This window comes from Pinus tabuliformis, chromosome J, assembly GCF_031772625.1.
Source record: "Pinus tabuliformis cultivar Carrire ecotype Pingquan chromosome J, CPIR1, whole genome shotgun sequence".
In the NCBI taxonomy this organism is placed as follows: Eukaryota; Viridiplantae; Streptophyta; class Pinopsida; order Pinales; family Pinaceae; genus Pinus; species Pinus tabuliformis.
This window is the reverse complement of record NC_142295.1, coordinates 1,195,240,123-1,195,256,472: the sequence shown is the minus strand read 5'-3', so window position 1 is coordinate 1,195,256,472 and position 16,350 is coordinate 1,195,240,123. Positions and strand designations below refer to the sequence as shown.

General features: G+C 36.1%; 1 pseudogene; it reads left to right on the top strand.

Moving 5' to 3' along the window:
- Positions 1-411: 411 nt before the first annotated feature.
- Positions 412-14,345, top strand: LOC149231384 (GDSL esterase/lipase At4g10955-like; annotated as a pseudogene).
- The last annotated feature ends 2,005 nt before the right edge of the window (positions 14,346-16,350 follow it).

Genomic DNA, 16,350 nt, shown 5'->3' with positions numbered 1-16,350 from the left:
GAGAGATTTTTTCATTAATAAGCATCATAAACATCATTGTTCAATAAAATACACTTTATTTTTATTACTATGAAACATAGAAAAATTATAAAAATAGGAATAACTAACTTGATTTTTTATAATTAAAGAGAAAAAAAAATACTTAATTTATTAATATATTTATTAATCTAAAAAATAATAAACAATTTAATTAATATTAATATATATTTGAATGAGGAGTTTGGAACTGGTAATTTTTCATGACATAGTGCTTTAACAGAATACTTTATTGTTTATTCTATGCCCATAAACATGTAGCTGGCGCTGGCAATTTTAATGAATTGAAGGTTCCTGTAGCTCCAGTCGGCTTTGCGCCTTGACCTGGATTACATTCAATATTATGTACCCATGTTCCTATACGTATATCGGCGGATGGTATGCAATTTCCTACTTGATAATGCGGATCGAGTATGTCGTATCTATAAGCCTGGGGGCGTGGCCAAGAAGCAGCCCGCTGACTGCTACTATGACTATGACTATTCTCTTTCCTTTCCACCCTGCCTTCATTCGCTGCTGTGCGAACAAGGAAAGGTAAGGAATTTATTACTTGTCCCGCACCGGGCAAGGTATGGGCTATCAAATGATGGGGTTGGTGGTAGCCGCCTAAGTTGAACGAGGTCGAAGGTTTGGACCAATCGCAATTCGTCACCATCTTGCCTGCTTCCGATTGATGACCAGCTAATATATAAGTGTTGACCTAAGCCGCCGCACCATCACTGTGTGTGCTGGGGCTCGGCTCCCGGACCGTACGTGGGCTGCCTCATACGGCTCTTCCTAAGACCCAATTTGTGTGTAGGTTCATAATTTGTTGGCTGCCTCATACGGCTCTTCCTAAGACCCAATTTGTGTGTGTAGGTTCATAATTTGTTACGGCAACGTAGATCTATAGTTCATTCTGGGATCACCTCCATAGGGTGAGGGTGAGCCTGTCGAACTCTCGACCTCTGGGAGAGGCAACGAACGCTCGACCACCGGGCCGCCATCGAAAGATGTGAAAACCTCCGCCAAAGCATATATTCTCTATGTCATTATGCATGAATGAATTATATATGTCATTACGCCATCTCGCCGAGGTGCACATCTCTATCTCTACCGCAACTACCACATGCTCATATATAACTAACTACGCCGTATCTAGCAACCAAACTACCTTATAATTATTCTCATCGATTACTTTTTACATAAAAAAAAATAGATATTAAATAACAATATTACAAATTATTACATTGGTTTAAAAGTGATATTAATAAAATCATAAACTGAAATATATATTCAACACAAAAGTTACTCGAATCACCATCCACTGGATTTTTTTTAACACCTCCTCATATTCTTTAAAAGAGCCATTAATAAAACCACAACGAGAATACTAAATTGAAATGTTCAGCACAAAGGGTACGCAAATCACTACCCACTTCTCTACAATGTTACTATTATTTATCGATATCCGCAATGTTACATGATATTGAATTTTGTATGAATGTTGCACGAAGGTGAATGTCACCATAATATGCGTATTGAATGCTGCCTGAGAGTAAATATACATTATCGGATGGGTATCTACTTTCAAACAACAATAAATTAAATGGTGTATGACACGGAAATGATATACCCCTCTCCATACATGGAGAGAGGTGTGATGTCAATGATGGGACAAAAGATAAATGTACACAGAGCACAGAGGTATGATGTCAATGATGGGAGTCTCAGAAAAAACGTGAAATTCTCAAGTGGCTCTGCAAGGGCTTTGCGGTAGTCTGTCTGCAGCACTTTCGAAAGGCTCACAAGCAATGCCGCATACTTGCTGTGTCAGTTCACAGTCCAAGCCACTGCCGATGACGGTTTGCAAAATATTTAAGGGCAGTCGTAGTTTAAATGTAATATGTTTGAGTTTTTTTATATAATTTTTTTTATTGAATTGGTTCGTTTTAATAGTTTTTTTTCTGGTTCAAAATAGGGATTTCGTTTTAAATTAAAATTTTACATTTTGTGTGATTCAAAATAATTAGATAAATTAATTAATTATATATATATATATATATATTAAATAATAAAAATATAATTAAAAACATATTTTAAGTTTAACTAGAAAATATTTCATCTAAAACAAATCAAAAATTTTAAAACATATAGTTTACATGGAGTAGAGTAAAGGGTGACAAGGTATTATGTTAAGGTATTTCATGGTGAAAATATCACTAGTATACGTGCAAAAATCCAGCCACTTTAAGATTCATGAAAAATTTTAAAAATAAAAATTTATTTTAAAATTTAGAAACTTTGGCGAATATTACTAATTTTTAATATGCAAACTGTAAAACCCTTGGCCATTTTTTTGTAATGATTTTACATAGTCTCCATAAAATTTTAGGGATTTTTAAACTAAAATATTTTTATGTTATAAAATTCTAGCGAGTCATTTTCAGAAAAAATGGAAATTCACTAGTTATTTTAAGTCATGAAAAATGAACCCACATATAAATATTAATCCCTAAAATTTTCCTTCTCAAAATTAATTTAATATGACAAATAAAAAACTTTTAAACCCCTAAAAAACAACTTAAAATATATTCAATTTAAACTTCATCTGTACTTTTAATCCTTTACTGCAGCACTCTTCTCGTCTAACGGTCGATTTTTGTTTAGTAACCGTTACTAATGATTATGTTCTTAAATTATATAATGAAAATAATTGTTTTGTATTGGATTCCATGTTCGACAACTTGCGCGACCTACACGATATCATCCTCCACTGAGTCTCTCAAGGATAGTTCTAGAAATATGTGGAACAATATAGGATGTTTTTGGCTAAATTTGGAAACATCATGAAAATATAAATCATTATTTTTTTCCTCAAAAGGTTAGATAAGTTAAAGTTGGGCTCGGACTATAACACTTATTACAGTTTATTTGAAAATAGGAGAAAATACGGATCTCTATGGATTCATCATTTTTTTGGGGAAATAATAACCGTGTGATTTATTTGTTTATGGTTTTATTCATTTTTCATTAGTGTATCCTTGATGTAGTATAATTTTAAGTAGGAAATCATGGCATTGTATTTTTGATCATTTATGTTTATAGTTTTACTTATTTCTAGGTGTAATGGACAGATTTGTCATTTATGACTTTTTTTTACATTTTTTATTTTGTTAGTTTTTAAAGAGTAACGATTTGAAAGGGCACCTCATGAGTGTATACTATCGATTTTAATTTATTTATTTTCTCATATGTGACCATTCTCATTTAAACTTTTCTCTCATTATCTTTTCACAAGTATCTTATTATCTTTTCACAAGTATGCTAGCCCAACTATGGTGCTTTTTAAAAAAAAATCTCAACTCAAATGTCAAAGTGATGAATGATTGTTGAAAAGTGTACACAAATAATTGGATGGTGTTGTGGTTCTAAGTGTGATTGTGGTGATGTTTTCCTGAGTTGAATTTGTTATGATTTCATAGTCCCCAAGCAATTGTTTTGTCTCATCAAGTCACATAGTCTACTTTGTAAAGTGCATAATTTTCCACATAGTCTAGTTTATGATAAGTTAAAGTTAAAGTTGGGCTCGGGCTATAACACTCATCGTTAGTTATAAATGGTGAAGATATAAAGTTATTATAGTTTATTTGAAAATAGGAGAAAATATGGATCTCTAGGGATTCATCATTTTTTTGGGAAATAATAACCTTGTGATTTATTTGTTTATGGTTTTATTCATTTTTCATTCGTGTATCCATGATGTAGTATATTTTTAAGTAGGAGATCATGGCATTGTATCTTTGCTCATTTATGTTTATAGTTTCACTTATATCTAGGTGTAATGGACAACTTTGTCATTTATGATTTCTTTTATTTACATTTTTTATTTTGTTAGTTCTTAAAGGGTGACTATTTGAAAGGGCACCTCATGGGTTTATACTATTGATTTTAATTTATTTATTTTCTCATATGTGACAATTCTCATTTAAACTTTTCTCTCATTATCTTTTCACAAGTATCTCATTATCTTTTCACAAGTATGCTAGACCAACTATGGTGCTTTTTTAAAAATTTTCTCAACTCAAATGTCAAAGTGATGAATGATAATTGAAAAGTGCACACAAATAATTGGATGGTGTTGTGGTTCTAAGTGTGATTGTGGTGATGTTTTCCTGAGTCGAATTTGTTATCATTTCATAGTCCCCAAGCAATTGTTTTGTCTCATCAAGTCATGATTGCACATAGTCTACTTTGTAAAGTGAATAATTTTCCATGGTCAAGGGGTATTCATGTCAATTTACTACAATGCCCCATATCCCCTCACACAACACTTTCACATTTTTTTTCATCACCTCCACTCTATTCATGTAACAAGGATCATCCCCCCTTCATGTTTGCTCAATGCGTAAAAACTTAGTGTGAAAGAAAGCATGAATTGATAAATCCTAAATAAATTTAAAATTACCAATGTTGCCTAAAGAATATCTAAATTAGAAAATGAGGTGGAGAGCTATATCAAACAAATAAAGATTGAGTAAGGTGCCACGTCATTATGTGTCTCTCTCGTGGTCTTTGGCTCGTCTATAGAACATAAAAATAAAAGGGGTATGTTCAATGTATCAAATGTCATATTATTTAAGAGTATTAAGTGATGCAGATGGATGACCCCTCAATACTTTATGCTCCCACTTGAAAGGTTGTTGACAAAATTCTAGCTAAAATATAGACATATATGAAAGACCTAACTCTCTTAAAGGCTTGAGAGTTATGTCATGAAGGTTTTCCCCTTTCATTTCATACTAGAGCTCCCACCTGGCATAACAATTAAGCCTGGTAGGAAACACACTTTATCCTAGGTTGTGACTGCATGTGTAAAGGTTTGTGAATGTCTATCATTGTAGAATTAGGGAATTCAACAAAAAGAAAAATTATTATACTATTTCAAGAGGAATTATTGGGGTTTGCATCATCTAATCACCCTAAGGGGCTATTTATAACCATTTCTATTGAAGATCTCAATGAACAATTCTACAAAGGTTGCCACATCAACAAATTTCGTAGACATTTCAACTCTAATTAATGACAAGCATTAAAGAAGATAGTCAAGCTTAAACATTATCCTAACTTCCAATTATACGTGAAGTATTTTAATTTATAATTGAACAAAAGGATCTTCATTAGCCCGTGATTTGGAATGTAACCCTTATTTAAAGGGAATTTATCAAAGGTGGTAGTTTTGAGTTGTATTTGACTTATGGCCTTTCAACCCATGGTTTGAGCAATATTGTTTTGAATTGGCCATTGTTACCAATTGAGTCTCAATATATTTAAGGAAGAGGCCTTCTCATTTGTAAAGGGTGGAAGAATAATGAAGAGCTTGTTTGATGCACTATTGGTGTTTCAATGATTATAAGTTTATAAAAGGGTTATGAAACAAATGTGAGAAATCTATATTTGTGGCCTAAGAAGGATATTCCATGATAGAGACACTCCAAGTTGTGGTCTACACTTGCGTCTTCTTTGGTCATCAAAGATAAATATTTTTCAGTGTGATCCTAAACAAGACCACCCCGAGCATGATCTCAAATTCCCCTTCCTTTCTTCGTAAATGACACTTCATGAGTAATCTTCATGATACTTGCAACACCATTCATCTTTGAGTCTTCAATGAAACATTCATAACCCACTAATTTGATATGATCCCATATCCTAGGGACTAAATTTTCTTTATCCCACTTTATTGTAGGGAGTAATCTTATTCATCCTACCTTCTAATTCACAAACACTTTAAAATGACCAAAGATTTATTTTTCTTTCTTTCTTTTTCTTTTTTTTCTTCTTTTTCTTTTTTTGATAAGGGGAAATTTGGGCAGATCACATCGCCAAACTAGAAAGTCTAACCCCATAAGCGTCGAAGAGAATTGACTCTGTGATCTCTTAATCGACAAAGTACTTAAAAATAAGAACTCAACCAATTTGTAACTAAACCTTGGCACTTTAAAAGACTAAAAAATATTAATTAATATTAATTCTTTTATTATAATTAATTAGCATATATGTTTGATTTAGTTTTAGTCATATTTAAACCCAAAAAAATATTGTAAATATTAAATGATTTCATTTCCAAAGTTGTTATTCATTTCTAGTGAAATAAAATATAAACTAAACTAAGGACCGGGGAAAAAAAAGGGGCACATTTTGACCAAATCCGACCGAAGTCGAAGTGGAATGACAATGTTTCTGCATTGGCATGGGCGATTCATAATTTAGTTTCATTATTTAATTTGCAGATGGCCATGTGTTGGTTAAAATGGTTTTATATACAAGTCAAACCAAAATTATCATTATAGTGTGACCTGCAATAAACGGTTAACATCGTGACCAGGTTTCTACGTCACGCCTTTGTGGCTTTGATATGGCTGCCACATGGAAATCTTCCACCGGATAATATTTGAATGCCTCTAATTTCTTCGCTTTGGGTTTTATAGGTATAGCATTCCGACTCCAAAATAGATTAAGCATATTTTTTTACCTATGTCGAGTCTGTTAGGCCGAACGAATTTCCTTTGCACTTTGTTGTAGTTCCCAGCTTCCAGCTTTCGTGCATTCTAGTAGGACAGTTTTCTCTTGCAAATTTTTACTATTAGTAGTTTCTGCTGTGTTTATATTTACGCCCTAAGGCGTTTCTCTCTGAAATAAACTCTCCTAAATGTCTTTCTGTCCTAATCTTAACCGTTAGATCTATTGTTGGACGATTCAACAATTCTCAGTCGTCCAAAAAAAACTGTTATATGCTTTTCTGTTTCACATCGGGCAGTCGATTCATTATCCCTTGCCGCACTGGCAAGCATACACTGCACTTTGACGGCCTCACTGCATTCTCGCCTCATTTACCTTCTGCGTGCCCAGAGGAGCTCTACTCAGCAGCGTAGGCCACTGCCGCTACCAGTTTTGTTGTGCATTGAAACACTTCTAGGATGCCAGGTAATCTCTACGACCCTCCGCATCCATATCGTATAATCCCCGGCATTATCACGACCACACCAGGTTTTTTCTCGTTTGATTTGGTGCTACATTGGTTCTCCTCTTTAGTTTGAAGTATTCATGATGGGAGAAATCAATTATCTTGAACAGTTTATGGGGCTTAGAATTCAATTGGCGGCTAATTATTTTAGGATTTTTGTTAAAACCATGAATTTATTTATCACATTATAGATATCCTAACTTTCTGCTCACTTATTTTTTTCCTATCTTGCAGTGACTAGGTTCTCGTCTGCCGTATTTTGGTGTTAGGGTTTCACGACTGGCTCTGGAATCATGCTGTCGAAATCAGACATGGATTTTCTGGTCAGCTCAGCCATATAATTTTTATGAATGTGGCCATTCGGCCTGCCCCTTCTCTGGGTATTACGATTTTCTTAGTCAATCAGGATTCGAATGTTTACAATACTGCCCGAATTTTAATAAATATGTCTTCTTGTCTGCATTCTGACAATATACTGTTTGGAGTATACGATTTTATGCTCAAATTTTAGTTTCTCTATAACTTTGAATTCTGGTTATGACGACAACTCTGGGTTTTCAAACCCTTCGATTTTTATTTGTTTAAATTGTGAATATCCTCCATGTTTTGTCATAGTCGTGTTCTCTTTCCTACCATTTTCACATTGCATGTAACAGTGATTAGGAACAGTTTGGCTTCGCCGATTCCCCTTCATGGATCAGTTTTTTTTGTGAACAATACTTATTCACATTCCTTTTCTCCTTGTCTTCCAGGTCAAATCCCTTTCCAGCCAAAGACTGCACCTCTTGTTTCATCCTGTACCATCAAGAAGGTATTTCTTTATGGCCTAGACTGTCCGAGGTCTTACAGCTCCAGGCTGCCTAAACATGAGAAACAATGAAAGGTTTGACTTGATTTTTGTGATGACAAGTCATCGCTTAGCTCCAGATATGCTTTCTCTCTATAAGCGGTATGCACATCTTACAGTAAATGAGAGAGCTAAAGTGAAAGAAAAGATCAATCCTGTTTCTAGGTTTGTTACAGGACTCTGGCATAAATTGTTCTTTGTTGTGATGAATATACAGGTAGTGAACATTGGTGAATAACTAATGTCATTTAGTTCAGAAATGGATAGAGATTGTTGATTGGTCTTTCTTCCATGTCCTGATAAATGGTCGATATTTAAAAGAATAATAAAGAGTGCTATGAAAGTTGAAGTATGTTGTGTGATTCAAACATGATGGTAGGGGTTGATAGGTTTGCATTCTGTTTCGAGACCATATAAACATAACTCTATTGAACATAGTTGCTCCATCGATAATGGATTTTGACCTCAATAAGTCTGGCCACATGCAATCCCTAAATTACGCAGATACCACAAAGGTTGACAAATTCCTGGTCCTTGTAAGATTGTTTCCTTTCATATTGAAAATTGTGCACTTGAACCAATTTTGTGCATGGTACAAGGTTTATCTTCCATCTTCAGCAACTCCTTTTTTGGATTTTGGTGCATTGGATGTGCACTGCTTCTATAGGTGCAGTAGTTTGAAGGGGTTGCTTTGTTTTCTTTGTCAGTATAATCTGTTTCTTGCTTCATGTGGTCTACACATTGTAGATAGATGGATGTCAGCAATTTTTCCGGTTCTAAATTTTTATAAATTCTGGTACACCTCCTGGCATAATACCTACTGGCGTGAGAAGTGTTATAGGCTACCAAATTTTTGTTCAATTTTATCTTCTTGATAAGCATACCACTCCTTCAGTCATATTGCATGGAGAGAAACAGGGTGCATTATACACCCTGGAATGGATGAGATGGGGGCATTATACTGGCCCGTGTGAATGAGATGTGTTATAACTTATAAATAATAATAATATTACTAATTAAGTTGTTTAATAACTTAATCCTATGAAGCAAAGAAGCGCAACCCTCGTAAACTAAATGAAAGAAAAGCTGACATCCCTGATGTAAAAATGAAAAAAAATCAACCATTATAATCAAAATAATACCAAAAAGAGCCTAATTTGTTAGGTCAACTTGTTGCTATGAATGTTTCTAGGAATTTGGTTACTTTTCTGCTAGCACAGGTGCCTGGTTTGAAACCCCTGGCTGAGGTGCATTAATCTACACTCATGGGTTTATGAGGGATGATATATATGTTTGTGGAGAAGTATCCATTGGGTTTGGGTTGCTTTGTTTTCTTTGTCAGTATAATCTGTTTCTTGCTTCATGTGGTCTACACATTGTAGATAGATGGATGTCAGCGATTTTTCCGGTTCTAAATTTTTATAAATTCTGTTACACCTCCTGGCATAATACCTACTGGCATGAGAAGTGTTATAGGCTACCAAATTTTTGTTCAATTTTATCTTCTTGATAAGCATACCACTCCTTCAGTCATATTGCACGGAGAGAAACAGGGTGCATTATACACCCTAGAATGGATGAGATGGGGGCATTATACTGGCCCGTGTGAATGAGATGTGTTATAACTTATAAATAATAATAATATTACTAATTAAGTTGTTTAATAACTTAATCCTATGAAGCAAAGAAGCGCAACCCTCGTAAACTAAATGATAGAAAAGCTGACATCCCTGATGTAAAAATGAAAAAAAATCAACCATTATAATCAAAATAATACCAAAAAGAGCCTAATCTGTTAGGTCAACTTGTTGCTGTGAATGTTGCTAGGAATTTGGTTACTTTTCTGCTAGCACAGGTGCCTGGTTTGAAACCCTTGGCTGAGGTGCAATAATCTACACTCATGGGTTTATGAGGGATGATATATATGTTTGTGGAGAAGTATCCATTGGGTTTTCCCATAAAGTTCTCTGTAAAGAAAAAATAATACAATAGACTAGACAAAAATAAAATATCATAGATCCATTTTAACTTGGATCATTTTAATGTTTTTTTTTGTCCCTATTTGCTGGTGTGTATGTATGTATTTTATAGATATTTTCATACCACTTAGTATTTTTGTATAATGATCATATTAAACTGTTCGATGACATCTCTGGTGCGATTGCTTTTACTGTTTGGTCTAGCCCTAACATCTGTAAACTAATTGCAGTGGTGGATTTAATGGTTACTTCGGTCTCTGTGATGGGGTGTTTGCCCACCTGTTTTCACTTCACCTGTTAAGGAGATGGAAAACATAGTAAACAATCAAGTTTTGTAAGTGATTAACCTTTTTTGGTTGCACAATCTACGAGAGCTAAAGTGAAAGAAAAGATCAATCCTGTTTCCAGGTTTGTTATAGGAGTATGGCATAAATTGTTCTTTGTTGTGATGAATATACAGGTAGTGAACGTTGGTGAATAACTAATGTCATTTAGTTCAGAAATGGATAGAGATTGTTGATTGGTATTTCTTCCATGTCCTGATAAATGGTCGATATTTAAAAGAATAATAAAGAGTGCTATGAAAGCTTTAGTATGTTGTGTGCTTCAAACATGATGGTAGGTGTTGATAGGTTTGCATTCTGTTTCGAGACCATATAAACATAACTCTATTGAACATAGTTGCTCCATCGATAATGGATTTTGACCTCAATAAGTCTGGCCACATGCAATCCCTAAATTACGCAGATACCACAAAGGTTGACAAATTCCTGGTCCTTGTAAGACTGTTTCCTTTCATATTGAAAATTGTGCACTTGAACCAATTCTGTGCATGGTACAAGGTTTATCTTCCATCTTCAGCAACTCCTTTTTTGGATTTTGGTGCATTGGATGTGCACTGCTTCTATAGGTGCAGTAGTTTGAAGGGGTTGCTTTGTTTTCTTTGTCAGTATAATTTGTTTCTTGCTTCATGTGGTCTACACATTATAGATAGATGGATGTCAGCAATTTTTCTGGTTCTAAATTTTTATAAATTCTGTTACACCTCCTGGCATAATACCTATTGGCGTGAGAAGTGTTATAGGCTACCAAATTTTTGTTCAATTTTATCTTCTTGATAAGCATACCACTCCTTCATTCATATTGCATGGAGAGAAACAGGGTGCATTATACACCCTGGAATGGATGAGATGGGGGCATTATACTGGCCCGTGTGAATGAGATGTGTTATAACTTATAAATAATAATAATATTAGTAATTAAGATATTTAATAACTTAATCCTATGAGGCAAAGAAGCGCAACCCTCGTAAACTAAATGAAAGAAAAGTTGACATCCCTGATGTAAAAATGAAAAAAATTCAACCATTATAATCAAAATAATACCAAAAAGAGCCTAATTTGTTAGGTCAACTTGTTGCTGTGAATGTTGCTGGGAATTTGGTTACTTTTCTGCTAGCACAGGTGCCTAGTTTGAAACCCCTGGCTAAGGTGCATTAATCTACACTCATGGGTTTATGAGGGATGATATATATGTTTGTGGAGAAGTATCCATTGGGTTTTCCCATAAAGTTATCTATAAAGGAAAAATAATACAATAGACTAGACAAAAATAAAATATCATAGATCCATTTTAACTTGGATCATTTTAATGTTTTTTTTTGTCCCTATTTGCTAGTGTGTATGTATGTATTTTATAGATATTTGCATACCACTTAGTATTTTTGTATAATGATCATATTAAACTGTTCGATGACATCTCTGGTGCCATTTCTTTTACTGTTTGGTCTAGCCCTAACATCTGTAAACTAATTGCAGTGGTGGATTTAATGGTTACTTCGGTCTTTGTGATGGGGATGTTTGCCCACCTGTTTTCACTTCACCTGTTAAGGAGATGCAAAACATAGTAAACAATCAAGTTTTGTAAGTGATTAACCTTTTTCGGTTGCACAATCTACAAGTGCCCGGCTATGCATAAACACATTCCAAGGCCCCCGGATGGGGTCATCATGCCAAAGAAGGTGCATACTCTATGCAGATAAGCCTGATGTGCCTGTGCCATAAGATGACCATTCAAGAGTTATTTATTTTTGAACTTTTCATGTCGATTTTCTTTCAATTAATCATGTACAGACAACCTGAGTCTGTTATGGGCTGCCCGGTAGTGTCTCATAGTATCTTATATTTTCTTTCAACTAACTCATGGTATCCTCTTCTTGAACATCAAAAAATCCTCTGCTTTTCTCTTAGCTTGTGATTATTAATGTTGTATTTCTGACATTTCATACTGGTTGGTAGTCTGTATGTGCACAGGATGTAAGGACACAAGCCTTATGGCATGAAGATACTGGTCGAAGGGACCAGAATCAAGATAGGTAATGCTTTTTCAAGTTGTTTATTAGTAAATTTATACTGAGGTCATGTCTATCTGATGAAGATCTATTTCAATTATGGTTTGCTATTCATGTTTTTGTCCAAGCCACCTGTTCACGTCGCTATCTTAGGTCCTCAGCTTGGATCAGCAGCTCATCATCTTATCGCTAATAGTCTGTAGTTAAAAAGTAGTAGATCGGGACGAGCTAAACATATACTGCAGCAACCAGTGCAGGGGATGTCTTCTTCTTTCATAAGTAGTAAAAATCATAATATCAACCCAAAACCAAGGTCAGTTGGCCCTCAAGGTTATGAAAATGGTTTTCATTTGTCTCGGGGGCAGGTTTCTAATGGTGGAATGCATACACAACAAAATGGTGAGAGTTATGATAGTGATAGCCAACAGCAGTGCAATGATGTGATACACGCTGATAGCTACCAGCGACAGCTCAACATGCATTATCAATCACATCAAGCTAATACTGAACAATATAACCAGCTATCATCTCTGCATGTAGATACTCAATGACATCTGCCTAGAATGTGACCACCATTTGAGGGAATCACAAGGGGTAGTAGTCTTGCGCAGATGTATTCAATGGCTCCGTCTGCAACAATCAATGGTTACACGATAAATCGTCCATACCCAACAGTCAATGGTTACCCTTTAAATAATGGGGTATATGACAACATTCAAGGCAGGGGGAGGTTTGCCATGCTGCCAGGAAACATGTACTCTAGTCGTTATTAATTACGCCGTAAGGCTCCCTCTGAAATGAACTCCCCTAAATGTCTTTCTGTCCTAATCTTAACTGTTGGATCTATTGTTAGACGATTCAACAATTATCTACCATCCAAAGAAACACTTTCATTCTCAGACTGACATCTATTATATGCTTTTCTGTTTGACATCTGGCAGTCGATTCATTATCTCTCGATGCACATGCATCTGGAAAGCATGCATTGCACTTTGACTGCCTCACCGCATTCTCGCCTCATTTACCTTCTGCATGCCCGAAGGAGCTCTACTCAGCAGCTCGTACCTTTTCCTTTTCTTTTGTAACTTACTTTGCTCATGCTAGGATGCCAAGTAATCTCTACGGCAGTTTCCTTGCATCAATTCTATCAAAATAAAATCTCCTCTGTTTCTGTACAGGAAGGATGAAAATTACAAGCGCACAGTGATGGCGTGCTTTATACAAGCTGCATATCTGCTGGAACTGGACAGGCAGGAAAAACGAGACAGAGATGCAGTGTTGGCACCCAAATGGTGGAAGCCCTTCAAATACAAGGTAGTGGAAGAATTGGTGGATGAGAGGGATGAATCCATCTTTGGAGCAAGGCTTGAATTGGACAGGTATGCTGCATTCTCTGATCTTCTGGTAGTGAGACCTAGTAAAGCTCCCAAAGGCAATAATAGCTCTCAGAGGGACCCTGCTGAGGGCTGCTACAATCAAAAGGGACATACAAGATGATCTTAGAATTTTAACAATGGAGGACCTCAGTGGCTCCTGTAGGTTTCACAGGACACTGGAGGCAGTCAGGACAACAATGAAGAAATATGGGAGCAGTGAAGTGTGCATGGCTGGGCATTCATTGGGGGCTGGCCTGGCTTTGCAGGTGGTGAAGGCCTTAACATTTGAGGCATATTTGTCGAATCTCATATGTTTAATCCCCCTTCTGTTTCATTGCCCATGGGTCTTAGAAGTATTATTGACAAGTTTGGACTGCTGTGGAATGCAGTGAAGGGCGTGACGAGAGCTATTTTTCCTTCTAAGAAAAAAGGAAATAAGGAATTAGAAGGCCTTGATAAACAATCAGAGGATGGGGCAGAGGCGGATTCAGTTAATATTTGTCAGCGAATCCGGAAATGGGTTCCCCATCTTTATGTAAACAATAGCGATTACATCTGTTGTTACTAGTCTGATTCTTGTAAAAAACACAAGAACTGTGATGGGGATGAAGAAAAATCAATGGAGGTCATGCCAGAGGTCTCTGGTATGGATCGTGTGGCTGCCAAACTGTATGTGATTTCCAAGGGCCCCATGAAATTTTCGGAAGCTCATGGGATTCAACAATGGTGGTCTTATGAGTCAGAGCTCTAGATGGCATTCAATGGGAGTAAATTGATACAACAATAGGTTGGTTCCTTCATACAATGTTCTCATCTGAAGACTGCCTTGGGATCTTAGCCCTAGTCATGGGTTCAATTCTCAAGGCAGCATGATAGGCCCTACCTGAAAACCCCCAAAGACATAATCTTGGTTAATATTTGTTTCACGTTTGTCCACCGCCGCTACCAGTTCTGTTGTGCATTGAAACACTTCTAGGATGCCAGGTAATCTCTACAACCCTCCCCGTCCATATTGTATAATTCCTGGCATTATCACGACCACACCAGGTTTTTTCTCGTTTGATTTGGTGCTACATTGGTTCTCCTCCTTTAGTCTGAAGTATTCTTGATGGGAGAAATCAATTATCTTGAACAGTTTATGGGGCTTAGAATTCAATTGGCCTGAACAATTTATGGGGCTAATTATTTTAGGATTTTTGTTGACACCGTGAATTTATTTATCACATTACAGATATCCTAACTTTCTGCTCACTTATCTTTTTCCTATCTTGCAGTGGCTAGGTTCTCGTCTGCCATATTTTGGTGTTAGGGTTTCACGGCTGGCTCTAGAATCATGTTGCCGAAATCAGACATGGATTTCTTGGTCAGCTCAGCCATATAACTTTTATGAATGTGGCCATTCGGCCTGCCCCTTCTCTGGGTATTACGATTTTCTTAGTCAATCAGGATTCGAATGTTTACAATACTGCCCGAATTTTAATAAATATGTCTTCTTGTCTGCATTCTGACAATATACTGTTTGGAGTATACGATTTTATGCGCAAATTTTAGTTTCTCTATAACTTTGAATTCTGGTTATGACGAAAACTCTGGGTTTTCAAACCCTTCGGTTTTTATTTATTTAAATGGTAAATATCCTCCATGTTTTGTCATAGTCGTGTTCTCTTTCCTACCATTTTCACATTGCACGTAACAGTGATTAGGAATAGTTTGCTTTCATCGATTCCCCTTCATGGTTCAAATTTTTTGGTGAACAATACTTATTCACGTTCATTTTCTCCTTGTCTTCCAGGTCAAATCCCTTTCCAGCCAAAGACTGCACCTCCTGTTTCATCCTGCACCATCAAGAAGGTATTTCTTTATGGCCTAGACTGTTCGAGGTCTTACAGCTCCAGGCTGCCTAAACAGCTTTCCTTGCCTACTTAATTTTTCTAGAGAATCTCTCCTCCTGGAACCTAGAAGTTTATTCAACAAGCCTCTCTTGACGGGCCATGTTGTGTTGATACTCCAAAATTGGGAAAGATAGATTGCTCCTTTGGTGCTTCCTCTTTGTCCCCTGTTTGATCCTTCTCTTCAGTCCCTTCCTACCTCTGGTGTCTTTTGTGATTTACTATTATTTGGTCATTTACATATGCATTTCTTCTCCCCACCAATTTTCCTAAAATTTTATTCAATGGGAGTAAATTGATACAACAACAGGTTAGTTCCTTCATACAGCGTTCTTATCTGAAGATTGCCCTGGGATCTTAGCCCCAGTCATGGGTTCAATTCTCAGGGCAGCACGATAGGCCCTACCTGACAACCCCCAAATACATATTCTTTATTAGTATTTGTTTGGTGTTTGTCCACCACTGCTACCAGTTCTGTTGTGCATTGAAACACTTCTAGGATGCCAGGTAATCTCTACGACCCTCTGCATCCATATTGTATAATTCCTGGCATTATCATGACCACACCAGGTTTTTTCTCGTTTGATTTGGTGCTACATTGGTTCTCCTCCTTTAGTCTGAAGTATTCTTGATGGGAGAAATCAATTATCTTGAACAGTTTATGGGGCTTAGAATTTAATTGGCCTGAACAGTTTATGGGGCTAATTATTTTAGGATTTTTGTTGAAACCGTGAATTTATTTATCACATTACAGATATCCTAACTTTCTGGTCACTTATTTTTTTCCTATCTTGTGGTGGCTAGGTTCTCGTCTGCCAGATTTTGGTGTGAGGGTTTCACGGCTAGCTCTAGAATCATGTTGCCGAA